Here is a 13,681-nt window from a genome sequence, read left to right as displayed (position 1 = left end):
GCCTAATGCAGAATGTCCGAGAACACCTCAGTACAACCTGACCCCAGAAACGGTGACAGGTATTACACCTGTGATTAAGTCCATGATTCTGCAAGCCATTCTGAAGGAGATTATAGGAAATCCATGCTTTTCGCCCATCATGGGATTGCAGAAATCAAGCAGATAACACTGCATAGTTCAGGACCTTATAAAGGTGAATAACATTGTAGATTGCGGCTTGGAAGTACACGGACACAGGCTGTGCACCGCTTCAATGCACGGAGAACATCCCCTCAAATGCTGCTAGACACGCTGCTGCTCCCCATGCTATCACCTGCGACCCGGTGCATGGCTGCCGATCCACCCACTCCAAGATGAATCAGAGTTGGGTTTCCAGAGCTGCTGGTTCTCACCAGCAGAACAAAGAACAGCACACACCCAGCGCCTCACAGAGGCGTCTTGTAATCCCAGATCATCGCTGCTGCCTGAGAAAGCTACACTGGCTCCCCTCCAGCCGTCTCTTTGAGACCAGGGTCCTGATGTTTCTACCAGGATTTTTGGCACTGTGCTTTTTAACCAACTTTAGAACTGGTGGCACCTAGAGCTAGCCACTGAGCCATGGAGACTAATAGACTCGACGTACCTGACTCTAAGATGGCTGCCAAAACCACACTCCTTCTCCTACCTTGCCATCCTCGCCAGCGCCTACCGCCCGTCTTTGGTTTCTAGCCTTCTGATCCCCTCCTGATCCTCACTCTTCTCTGGCGGGGCCCTAAACGCATGCATGGCCGCTTCCTGGTAGAGCTGCACCGACAGCTATAGGGGAGATTGGCCCTGGCACACCGCTATGGCCGTCACCTACCCAGCCGGATCACGGACATTTGTCTCGTTTTCTTCCCCGTTGCTGTCTTCTTCCTGTGGATTTCCTGCTGTCCCTGGTTTTTCCTATCCTGACTTTCATGTTCACTAATTTACTCCTGTATTGTTTATTTACCCATTATGTAACTACTCTGAAACTTTTGTAACTTGTAACTCACTGTGTCCTTATGTAAAGCACTCTGATATCTCCGGGTCTAGCCAGCGCTATATAAAACTCAAGTAAATAAATAAATAAATAAAGTGTTAATCCATTTTGTCCTGTGGTACCAAATCCATCTGTGATCCCATTTCTGATTCTTTGTGAAGCTGTCTGGTTCACTGTGATTGACCTTTGTCAGGCATTTTTTTCCATTCCATTGCATGAGGAAAGCCAATTTGTATTTGCTTTCTGTCTCGAAAATTGTGTCTTAACATGGTGTTGCATCCCTCGAGGGTATACTGAAAGTCCATCTATCTTCAATCAAGTCTTTAAGAAGAACCTAGAGAGCTGGATTTTGCCCCGAAACTCAATGCTACTACGGTATATTGATAACCTCCTTATTTCATCTGAAACTCAAGAGGTTTGCAGGGGCGATACTATTGCCTTAGTGAATCACCTGGCTGACAATAGGTATAAGGTGTGTCCGAGCAAACTTCAGGACTATCTGACTGAAGTTCAATAATTGGGCCATCGACTTGAGAAAGGCAAGAGGAAGATGTCACCAGAGCGAGTGGAGGTAATCATGAAAATGAATCCGCCCACTATCCAGAAAGAAGTCGGGATGTTTTTGGGAATGGTTGGCTACTGCCGACAATGGATCCCGTATTTCTATTTGATAGCAACGCCTTTACAGATGTTGACCAACAAGGATGAGAGTGATCTGGTACCTTGGGACAACAGTTGCTTACTTGCCTTCCTGGAGCTGAGAGAGTGCCTTTGCCGCGCCCTAGCTTTAGGAATGCCTGATTCCAACAAAAGGGCCGATTCCGATCTCGTAAGGAAGGCCTCCAAACGGGATTCGTAAAGAGCAAATCCGATTCGGAGCCTATCTTTCCTTCCGAATCACCCTGTTACAAACAACCAAGTATGATGCGAAGATCGCGTCCGCGCCGACGAATCATTTACGAACCTGAATCTATCCGTCCGACTAATACGGAGCCAAATTGTGCCGAGCAATGGAGCCAGATTCCGAACGGGTGAGTACGATGCACGATTTGGACAGCTGTATCGACTTGGTCTCGGCAAGGGTAAGCAGCTGTCAGAATCGGACTTTGGGGTGCCAGAGCAGGCCCTCTATACCCGGTGCCCTCTGAATCGGTCACGGGGCATGCGCATGGGCCCCCCCAATCCAAGCATGCACAGTGTGGCAGGCAAAATGGGGTGCCCGCCATGGTGTGTACGCTTTTCCCTACCCACCCTATCTTTGCTATGGGAGCCTGCGTATGCGCCTGTACACAAGCTCCCATAGAGTGCTATGGAGGTCCGGCCGAACTGAGTCCGTAACCATGCGGTTGCATCATACTAGCTCGATTAAACTTGCACAGCACATCTAGCTTGGAAAGCCCTCTAGGTCCGATTCGTACGAAGGGCGTACCAACTGAGATCGAAATTGGCCCCAAAGCGTTTTCGCTGTTCTGTCATGAAAGGGAAGGTTATACTCTTTCTGTACTCACCCAGACACATGGAAGTGCCCATTGACCAGTGGCCTATTTCTCAGCTACATTTTATCCTGTAGCTTAAGCGTTGCCTGGATGTGTCAGTATTGAACGATGTGAAAGCATTGTGATGGGTCATCCACTTACTGTATAAGTACCACACTCAGTTCAACTCCTGATGACGAGGACCCAAAACACAGCATTTGACCAATAACAGACTAACAAGATATGAACAAATTCTGTTTGCAGCAGAGAATGTAACCTCAAAGTGCTGTCCTGTGTGAAACCCAGCTACCTTGTTGCCTGTTCCATATGCTGATGGGGAAGATTGTGAAGACCATGACTGTCTGGATGTTACTGAGCTTTGCACCAAATCGAGACCCAACATTGTTGATGAACCATTGTCTGAGCCCGGTTAAGTCCTTTTTGTTGATGGTTCAGGTCTAAGGGACAATGAAGGTGATCTGAGAGCAGCATTTATGGTCTGTACCATCTCTGGAGTGGTGGAAGCTGCTTGTGTACAGGGAGTACAATCCACACAAGTGGCCTAGATCATTGCCATGACTCATGCATGCCTTGTCTCTAAGCAGATCCGAGTCACCATCTATACCGATAGCCAGTACAGTTTCGGCATAGTCCATGACTTAGGACAGCTGTGGTCGCAGAGAGGGATCCTAAGGTAATCAGGATCTCCCATTAGGAATAGGGAATATGTGAGACAGTTGTTTTCAGTTTTTTTTGCATCTTTTATATAGCCCGAACTCGACCCGAAGGTATTGGAGCACTGTACATGAGCCCCGTATTTACATTACATATTCAGGCACAGGGAGATTAAGTGATTTGCCCAGAATCACAGGATGTGGACGCGACCTCGAGGCTCGAACCCTGGTTTCCTGCACCAAAGTCTGCAGTTTAAGCCGACGGCCCACATCCTCTCCCCTGTTGGAAGCATTGCAGGTGCCAAAGGAAGTGGCAGTCATAAAGTGCGCTGGACATGGAAATGGCGATGATTTTGTCACCATAGGAAACTGATACGCCGATAAGTTGCTCATTTTTGTGCCCCACACACACATTTTCAATGGGGAATATTGTGGCGAGAGTACAGAGAAGACCAAACTCAGCATTATGTTAGCTGTTGGAGACACATGGGATGAAGTTAGGCAGTTACAATTAGAAAGAACAGATCAGGAACAAGCGGTTGGATCAGAGCAGGTTGTGAGAAGGGAGAAGATGATATTTGGGTTTCAACTGATGGTAGGGCAGTATTATCAGATTGTTTGCTGACTCCAATGGCAAGGTAGATCCATGGAGCAGCTCATATAGGAAGAGACGCAGTGATGAGATTTTTCAGGCAGACTAGGGTTTAATCCGAGATTCTGTGTGATCGTAGAGGCAATGTGTCATTGGTGTGTTACGTGTCAACAAATGAATGCTGGTAAGAAAACTATTGTTGCCTTGAGCCACATTGGGAGATTGGGGGGTCCTTTCAATCGGATCCAATTGAACTTTGTTGAAATGCCTGTATGTAACGAGAAAAAATATACATTTAGGTTGTTATATGCATCTTTTCACGGTGGGTGGAAGCTTATCCAACTAGAAGGTGTGACAGCCTCACAGTAGCAAAGTTATTGTTGAGGAGCTTATACCAAACTTCAGATTTCCAACTACTTTGGAATTGGATAGAGGAACACATTTTCACAGCAAGATCATGAAGCTGTTGTGTACCGCCTTGAGCGTGGACCAGAGACTGCATTATAGTTACAGGCCATAGGCATCAGGTATTGTGGAGCAGGTCAATGGTACACTAAAGGCGAGGCTGGCAAAAGCGTGTGCTTTGACATCCTTTAAATGGCCCGATGCATTGCCCTTGGTTCTAATGACCTTATGCAGCATTCCTGATAGGAGAACTGGGCTATCTCTACATGAAATCTTCATGGGAAGGGTGATGCGCTTACCTGCTGTGCCGTCTACAGCTTTGATATACATCACAGGTGACTTGATCCTTGACTATTGCAAAAGATTGGCTGATGTGGTTCGTTCTGTGTCTCACTAGGTTGGAGCTGGGACTGCACCGACATCGAAAGAACTCTGTCACGACCTGAGCCCAGGAGATTGGATGCTGGTCCAAAAGCACGAAAGACATAACTGTCTTGACTCATGAAGGTGTGGACCATACCAGGTGATATTGGTGACGAATACCGCTGTGGAGTGTAGAGGAGTGCCAAACTGGATACACACTTTATATATATACCCGACGTGTCTCAGGGCCCACTGACGAAACAGCTCCTCTCCCAGAAGTGATTCCATCCATGATCGCAAGGTCACTGGAGAGGCAAGCCAAGCTGTGGGGGTTCCTGCAGAGGCTGGATACCCACCAGGTCAAGCTAAGTGGGCCAGGCTACACACGACCCAGATATTGACTCTGAGAGAGATGGTAACATTGCGAGTGGTATACAGCTTTACTCCGCAGAAGAGACTGGTACAGGAATTGGTTGTGTACAGTCAAGGAAGAAAGAGGTCGCAAATGAGTTATGGCCTGTGAAACAGAAACGAAGAAATGTGAGAATTGCATCTGAGAAGGACCGTGCACCAATAAGTGAATCATCTGAGTCTGGTCTGAGTGAGTCTGTACAAGCTCTGGTGAGTGTGAGGAGATCAAGGAGAGTGCCATGTCAGAAGTACTCCTCTACTGAGTGGACTTATCTAGCTACAGATGCTGGGAGAGACTGAGGTCCGACACTTTGATACTGATTGTTGAGTTCCTACTGAGAGTTCCAGGAATAGAAACTAATGCAATCTTACTCTGCCTTATTCAACAAGGTTGAGTGGTTTACGGACTCTGATCTTGGAAGACACTGAATTCCTGAACTTTGGAAATCAGCCACCTCCTCAGGAGATTGCAACATTGAGGGCTGAACTGTTATAGCGGGTCATGGCTGAGATTGGCTCTAAACTCATAGGGGATGTAAATTGAACTTTGAACTGCAAATAGAAATTTGCTTGAAAGAAGATAACCTAGGCCTGAGTGGAAGAAGAGTCAAATTAGGGAATTTCACTTTAGAAGAAAGAGGATTAAGGAAGTCTTCCCAGTTGTGTAAATACTGTGCCAAAGACTGTTGTGAGAATTTTAGGATCCAACGAGAATTTGCTCAAGGACCTTGTTGCCAGTACATAAGAGGCGGAGAAAAGACACAAGTAGCAGGCACTAAAACCGCATATGCGGAGGCACTCTTAGACCTCCGCAGGTACAATTTTAGAGCCCACACAACGAAGATGCACAAGGAAGGTAACAGGGCAGGTGCGCTGCTGGCCTGGCTGTTGAAACAATACACTACCCTCCCACCGATCACCGTGATACGCCATGCAGCCAGTACCCTGGTACATTCACAAGCTGCCATCCTAGAAGTCTATCAGCAACACTAGACACAATTTTATGCGGCTCTCTCTATAGTAGACTCGGAATTGCTTTACCGATTTTTAAGCATACTCCCCTTGTCTCATATAACGCGGACCGATCAGTGCACATTAGATGAGAAAATCACTGTGTTGGTTGTCACGCAAGCACTGCAGGCGCTAGCCACATGCAAAGCGCCTGGCCTGGACGGCTTCCCGCTATAGTTTTATCGTACCTTCTGTATACAGCTGGTTCCGCAGCTGGTAAAACTATACCAGTTAGCTTTAGATGGTGAGCTACCACAATCCATGTGTGAATCGGTAATAGTTTCCTTTCCTAAACCATTCAGGGACCCCCAACACGTGGGATCGTATCGGCCTTTGGCCCTGTTGCCAGTAGACTATAAAATATTAGGGAAAATACTGGTGGAGAGATACTCCACAATTCTCCCAACCCTAATACACCCGGATCAGTGTGGGTTTGTGCCGGGGAGAAATAACTCCTACAACATTTGGCGCCTTTTTCATGTCCAGGATCAGGTTTACAATCATCTCCCACGTGCGGCGTGCCTGGTCCTGGACCTTGAGGCCTTTGATAATCTGAGTTGGCCCTACCTCCTCCGGGTCCTACGGCAGATGGGAGTGGGACCTCGCCTGCTCGCATACACTAAGCTCATATACACTAGACCGACTTCCAGAGTAAAATTTGGGACCTGCTTGTCGTCATCATTCCCAATACTGAGGGGCACAAGGCAGGTCTGCCTGCTCTCCCCCCTGCTTTTTGCGATGGCGATGAAGCCACTCGCGATCCGTCTTCGCTGGGAGGGAGAAGCATGGGGCATACCAATTGCAGGCACGGTTCACCTGGTGTCATTATACGCAGCTGATGTACTCATATACGTCTGTGACATCACATCTGACCTCACCCCTATACTTGATACCCTACGTGACGTCAAAATGGTGACAGGTCTAAAGGTCAACTGGACTGAGTTCACAATATACCCACTCTCAGGCGATCTCCCTCCCCAGCAACTACTAATGGGTGGGCAGCACATATCATGGAGCGCCCAGGCAGTTCGATACCTAGGAGTGCGGCTATACCATACGCCACAAGACATGTACGAGGGAAACCATTGTAGGGCACTATGCGGGGTTCGGTCCTCCCTGAATTTCTGGCTGGATCTCCCACTGGCCCCCATAGGGAAAATTGTGGTTGCCAAGATGATACTGGTCCCACGGCTGCTGCATTACTTTACCAATTTCAAGTGGTCCCCCCGCCCCTTCTTCTGACAGCTGGATGCACTTCTGGTGACCCTCATCTGGGGGACAGGATGCAGACGAATAGCCCTCGCCAAATTGCAGCTGCCTTTGGATCAAGTGGGACTGGGCGCTCACTCCTTCGAGGCATACTTCCTGGCGGCTCAGCTGCAGTGGGCGTCACAATGTGCCGCAGGCCGTGCAATGGCAGGGACGCCCACGATTACGGGACCTGTTACCATCCTAACTATATATCAGATGCTGCTACTGGGTGCTGAGCCTATCCAAGATTGTCCACTCCAGATAGCAGTGGCACGAGCATGTCCGAAGCGCATACACAAAATGTGCTGCACAGCTCCTATGTACTGCTCTATACAACCACTTGTGGGCCTTCCCAGAGGCCAAACTTACTACACAGAATGCGCATAATGTAAGTGGACTGAGTACGCAATCACAGAAGTGAGCGCCCTGTATGCGAACGGGCAACTGCAAACGTTCGATGAACTAGCCCCCGATACAGACCTTCCAAATGGACAATTTCTCACACATCGGCAGTTATTGATAGATTGCAGCAAAATGTGGCGCACAATAGACACGGAACTGCCCACACACCCAGTCTTACATGCCATCTTGCGGATGGAGCCAGGGCGACACTTGGTGACATGGCTGTACAAAGCGGTACAGACGCTAGGCGCGACCACTCTTGCCCCTCTTCAAGAAAAATGGGAAGCAGAGTTCCAAAGGCCCCTCCATGATAATGAATGGGAACGCGCACTTGAGTTCCCAAAAAGGTGTCCCGCAACTACCATTTCAAAAGCATACAATATCACATATTGTACCGCACATATCTGACCCCAGAAATGCTCCAGTGCTACAACCCAAACTCACACTTCACCTGCCCTAGGTGCCCGGAACCCAGCGCTTTCTTTCTCCACATGTTTTTGGATTACCCAGCACTTCGCACATACTGGACCATGATACACGCAACCCTATTAGAGATAACGGGGCTTACAGGTCTCAACACTTGGGAGGCCTGTGCGCTGGGCATAGCCAAGCGTCGAAAACACCAAAAAGTAGACACGTTTCGTCTTCCTAGCGATCCTATTAGCAAAGCGATGCATAGCAATGCATTGGAGAGCACTGGAAGGGCCACGGATTGCGGCTTGGAGGGGAGCGGTTAACAAGTGGGGGCCTAGGAGGAGGAGGTGCTTAGATCTGAAGAAATTCGAGGCACTTGCAAACACCACATCTCCATTCAATGGGCGATACTACTCCATGCCTTCAAACAGTAAGTAACAGATGAGTTGTCCACACAGGCCACCCCGCCCCCTGCGGAGGAGGCACACCGGGAGGGCGCACAGCACCCACCGCCCACCGAAAATTGATACTTGGAAAGGCACGGCCAACAACCTGAACACACACAGCAACCAGCACACCCCATATAGACACCCACACCCTGCGCCACACAGCCTAGCGACTTATGACGGCTACTAGGCCCATTGGCCCTCACTAATACGAGATGTCTTCTATACAGTGATTCCCAGTTATAGTTACTCATGTTGAAGAGTTATGTTCCCTATTAAAATAAAAACACAACACGCTGTGTTCTCTGACACCGGCACAGCAGGTCCGTACAAGCGCAACAGTACATCCTACAGGGAACGTTATATAGTCTTATACGGGCTGTATAAGCATGCCACCCCTAGAAACAAGGATTTTGATATGTTATAATTCATGTCCATATCTAAGGTTACTGCACCCACGAACTGAAGGACATGTTGAAACTGTACTGTATCCCTTTAATGGTTTTTTCACGATGCATGTACCCTGCATAATAACGAAATGCCAATAAAAAGATTTTACAAAAAAAAAATAGCAGCAACCACTAACATGTTTAATAATTGTGTCCTTTTGCATGTATGTAGAATATTAACCGAATCGGGCCTTATATCTTATGTATTTTCGTAAAGCTCATACGTCATTTCTCCTATGTTTGCTGAGTAATGTAGGCCTGAGCTGCATTTCCCTGCGATTTCTCGCTTTAGAATTACCAGTTTAAATGTCATGTGTGTTCTGGATTTCGTTCCTACTTACGTTTGTGTTGCAGGTGGAAGAAGCGCCCTTGTAAGCTGGAATAATATCTTTGTTTTATTAGTCAGGCAAGGAGAGACGGGGATATATTGCGAGCTAAACCTGATAAGGAGAACTTTTGTATTTTCACACTGGAGAAAGCCTGGGAATCAAGGTCATTATGTTACAGTTCAGGAACATCGCTGTCCCGTGGCAAAGTATCTGAGACTGTGGTCGGAGTGGATGGCGCGTGACCTGTAAGGAGTCTAGGGAAGATACCTGTAATATTGGGATGTTGCAAGTAGGGAAAGCCGCCCACTTCTCTGCCTTCAGAGAGAGAATGTCTTAGAACAACCTCTCTCTATAGCTTCATACTATCTGACTCATCAATGGCGGGGAGACTCCTTAAGAAAACTCTACATGCTGACACCTTTTGTTTATTTCCCTGAGAATTTTTAAGTAGGGAAGTAATTTTAGCTCTACTTTAGGGATAGATTGATGCTTTATATTCATCAACCCTCAAGGAAGGAAAATGTGGACTCCTGCTTTCTGATCCTCTGCATCCTATTTCCTGAGTTGATTGTTTTAAGCATGTTGCACTGACTCAACTTTATTTGCAGATTTGCCTTTATGTTGATTCCAATGTATTTTTACACTTTCATCTTGAGGTGTCTCTATTTTCAGTTATGTTTGGCTTTGTAATAAATTAACTGACCTTACGTAGTTGTCTGTAGTTATAATGTGTCCAGAGAAATTCCTGTTGAATTGATTGGCATTAATAACAACTTCTCCCCTCTAAGCTTACATGCTGCTAAAAAGAACCATCGGATTGAAGCTCTAGAACAGATCCAGAACTTATGGGCCTGACACTTTCAGAACTGTTGCCTTCATATTGCTCAAGAATGTATGCAGTGATGAAAATGCCTTGCTTAAAACATTTGTGAACATGTTCCAACCTATTTAGTTGTGAAGATTTTTAGAAACAGAGCTTTCAGTGATCCAAAATCTCAAAACGGCCTTCTGAAAAATATGTTAATCCCATAACGGGGATCTGTTTCTGAAATGGGAGCCCCCGCAGGCTTTTTTCGACCATAGTCACAAGGACAGTCTACTCGTAAGCTTTACTGCAAAATGTCCAAAATATTTTGAGTTTTACAGTTAAGAATTTTGACAACAATCGACACATACCATCACAATTGATAGATGAGAAATAGTCATACTTCCCACTACGACTGTCTGGTTCTCACCAGGTACAGATGGAAGGACCTGTCTTAGTCAGAAATAATTAGAACAGTATTTCTTAGAACCTAGTTAATCTCGATGAACAACAGGAATGCCTTATTTGCAAAATATGTGTTTTAAGAAGACAACTCTTACATGTGAAATTAATTATTTATTTGCTGCTGAAAGACCCAAAACCGCCACACGGCCAGCAGATTGACCACATGTGAAATTAGGAAACGATTGCGATGACAGCAGAACGATCAGCTGTTTCCGACCGCCGTGATCGTAACTATTGATGAATCTGGAGAGCCGGCGGAAGGGCTGTTATATTCCGACTGCCGCGGTTGCTCCGGAAGAGTAATGGCGGTCAAAAAAAAAAACCACAACAAGGCTACCAAGTGTGGCCATTAATCTGACTCAGCCTCAAAAAACACCTAACACACCCCAAAGACACAGCCCCATGGCAACTAAAAAATACCAATCCCAGGTCAATCCACACAAAACACCTGACAGGAATACTCCATTTTAACCCACCCACATAGATAAGTATAAAACCAGCCACTTGCCCGACCAGAATCCTTTGCACTATTCCACAACTGAAGGGCCCACCCCACAGCACAAAGGAGAGGCAAATCTGCACATATCACAAACACACACACCACACACATCACCACCACCTTCACACCTGCACCTTTAACCCATTTGCACATCACAAACCATGTCACAGAAGAAAATGCCCAAATTCACTGACAATGAGTTGCTAGTGATGGTAGATGAGGTAATGAGAGTAGAAACACATTTGTTTGGAAACCTGGTCCAACAGACACCGTTAGCCACCAAAAATCAAATGTGGGCAAGGATAGTCAACAAGGTCAATGCAGTAGGGACCATCCTGTGCTCCCAGAAGGAGATCAGGAAGAGGTGGAATGACCTCAAGAGCAAGGTGAAAGAGCTGAACAACAAGAACCGTAAGCTGGCTCAGATGACTGGCGGTGGCCCTCCCATTCCACTATGAGCATTCACTGAATGGGAGGAGAAGGTGCTTGCCACACTGCATCCAGAGAGTCTCACAGGAATAACCGGGGGAGTGGAGGCTGGTAAGTATCAACAAATGTCTCCCATTACACTGCTATGTACTGTCTTGCACAACTACAAAGCAACACCTCCTAGGCCCAAATGCATTCATGTGCACCACACTCGCCCCAATACATGTCTCACAGATCCAACATTTACTCCCTCTGATTCACCCCAAAGGTAGCTAGCAATATTTTCATGGGGGCATGTGTACAGGCAGCCAGCACTACAACTCCCACCAGGCACCCTAGTCCCAAAGCTGAGCAGAATGTAATACTCCACCCCACACCTACAACCATGTGACAGCCATTGCATTGCTCACTTCAAACTCACAGGTAGGTAGCCATCTCAACAGGGAGGGGTGTTTGTGGGTGGTAAGACTGCACTGCAACTCCCACCAGGCCCCCTTCTCCCACAGCTGAGCAGGATGGAACACACCCCACTCCCACAACCATGTGACAGCCATTGCATTGCTCTCTTCAAACTTACAGGTAGGTAGCCATCTTATGCTCTCTTGTCCCACCCCTGAGCAGGATGGAACACTCCCCCATCCAAGAGCCATGTGTAGCCTATTCCCTTCCTCTGCTCCACTTCACAAGGAGGCAGCCATCTTAACAGGGAGGGTGTTTGTGGGTGGGAAGCCATCACTACAACTCCCACCAGACACCCTTGTCCCACAGCTCAGCAGGATGGAGCACTCCCCCACCCACAACCATGTGGTAGACATTCAATTGCTCACATCAAACTCACAGGTAGGTAGCCATCTTAACAGGAGGGGTTTGTGGGTGGGAAATCTGCACCACAACACCCACCAGGCCACCTTGTCCCAAAACTCAGCAGGATGGTACATCCCCCACACCCAGAACCATGTGGCAGCAGTTCCCCTCAACTGTTTCACCGAACAGGTAGGTAGACAGTGCATGCACCCTGCCATTCCTCTCAAAAAGCAAAAGGCCTCACATGTCATCCAACTTGGCAAAGATCCAATAGTCACTTCCAGTGTGCAGACAGCTAAGCGTATGTAACTGTCACAGAAATAAAAGTTTGACTCACCAATTCACATGTTGAAGAAATTCAGGACACAATCATGCACAGCACTAAATGCTATGTGTAAGTGCCATGGTGGCAGAGCATCAAGGCCCATATGAACACAAAACATGCATGGTCAGTTGGTAAAAGAAAGTAAAGTACATGATATGACAAAGGTATGCATAAGATTACAATGGCTAGTTCTTGCTCAGATGTAATGTCTTCCATGCAGAGCACACATAAAAGACGCATCACATAAAGTTGTTGTGCTGCTAGTCATTAGATGACAACATGTCCTTGTAATCACACAATCTGTACGTGGAAAATGGTATCAATTGACCTGCCACACCATGGACAAGTAATGTATGTACCTCCACATCAAGTCATGATGCTCAGTACCTTCCAGCCCTACAAAGTGATATCAATGTAAACTATGTGGTGTATCACATGTAACATCCAAACATCTAACACCAAGCTTGTGGGGTGCACTTCAATGACCATTCACCTCTGTTCAACAGGAGATCAACAATTGAGTGCTGCAGAAGACAACACCGACCTCGTGAGCCAGTCTCCCCCTCCCCCCCAGAACATGGACTCTCGGATGCAGACTCCCTAAGTTTCTCGGATGAGGAGCCCGAACCTTGCCCATCCGGACTGCCAGGGCACACCACGTCCCAGGCCCCCACTGTCCCGACCACCACCACCTCAGCAACAACAACCGCGCTGACCCCTGCTGCAATGACTTGTGCAGCCTCATCCACCACCAGTGCTGGCTGCAACACTCTCCCTGCCTCAGTGGATACCAACACCATCACACAATCAGAGGAGGGCAGGGAGAGTCAATGGTCCGGGACAGCAGGGCAGGTGGGAGGGCAACTGGGGGACAAAATCAACAGGACACTGGGACTGAAGCACTGGCCAACATCACCAGAGTCCTTGGGGCATACAAACAAACCTAGGGACACATGGGCCAGGTTCTGGAAGAACTGAATGAGCACCGCCTGCTGCTGAGGTCCATGGACAAGCGTATGGGCCAAATCGTGGACCTCATGGGCCAGCTTGTAGGTGTTCAGAGGGACAGTCATGCGGCCCAAAGGACAGCTCAGCCTCCCTCCAGTGACCCGCAGGATGATACTCCCAC

At 47.6% G+C, this 13,681-nt stretch overlaps 2 protein-coding genes across 4 annotated transcripts in view; one reads left to right on the top strand and one right to left on the bottom strand.

Annotated features, from left to right (window-relative positions):
- Positions 1-13,681, top strand: part of ROBO3 (roundabout guidance receptor 3) — a 1,168,980-nt gene that overhangs the window by 353,674 nt on the left and 801,625 nt on the right. The window lies entirely within an intron of this gene.
- LOC146861725 (uncharacterized) overlaps positions 1-13,681 on the bottom strand; it is a 422,385-nt gene that overhangs the window by 174,724 nt on the left and 233,980 nt on the right. The window lies entirely within an intron of this gene.

This window comes from Triturus cristatus, chromosome 3_1 (genome assembly GCF_964204655.1).
Source record: "Triturus cristatus chromosome 3_1, aTriCri1.1, whole genome shotgun sequence".
Taxonomy (NCBI): Eukaryota; Metazoa; Chordata; class Amphibia; order Caudata; family Salamandridae; genus Triturus; species Triturus cristatus.
This window is presented reverse-complemented; position numbering and strand designations above follow the sequence as displayed.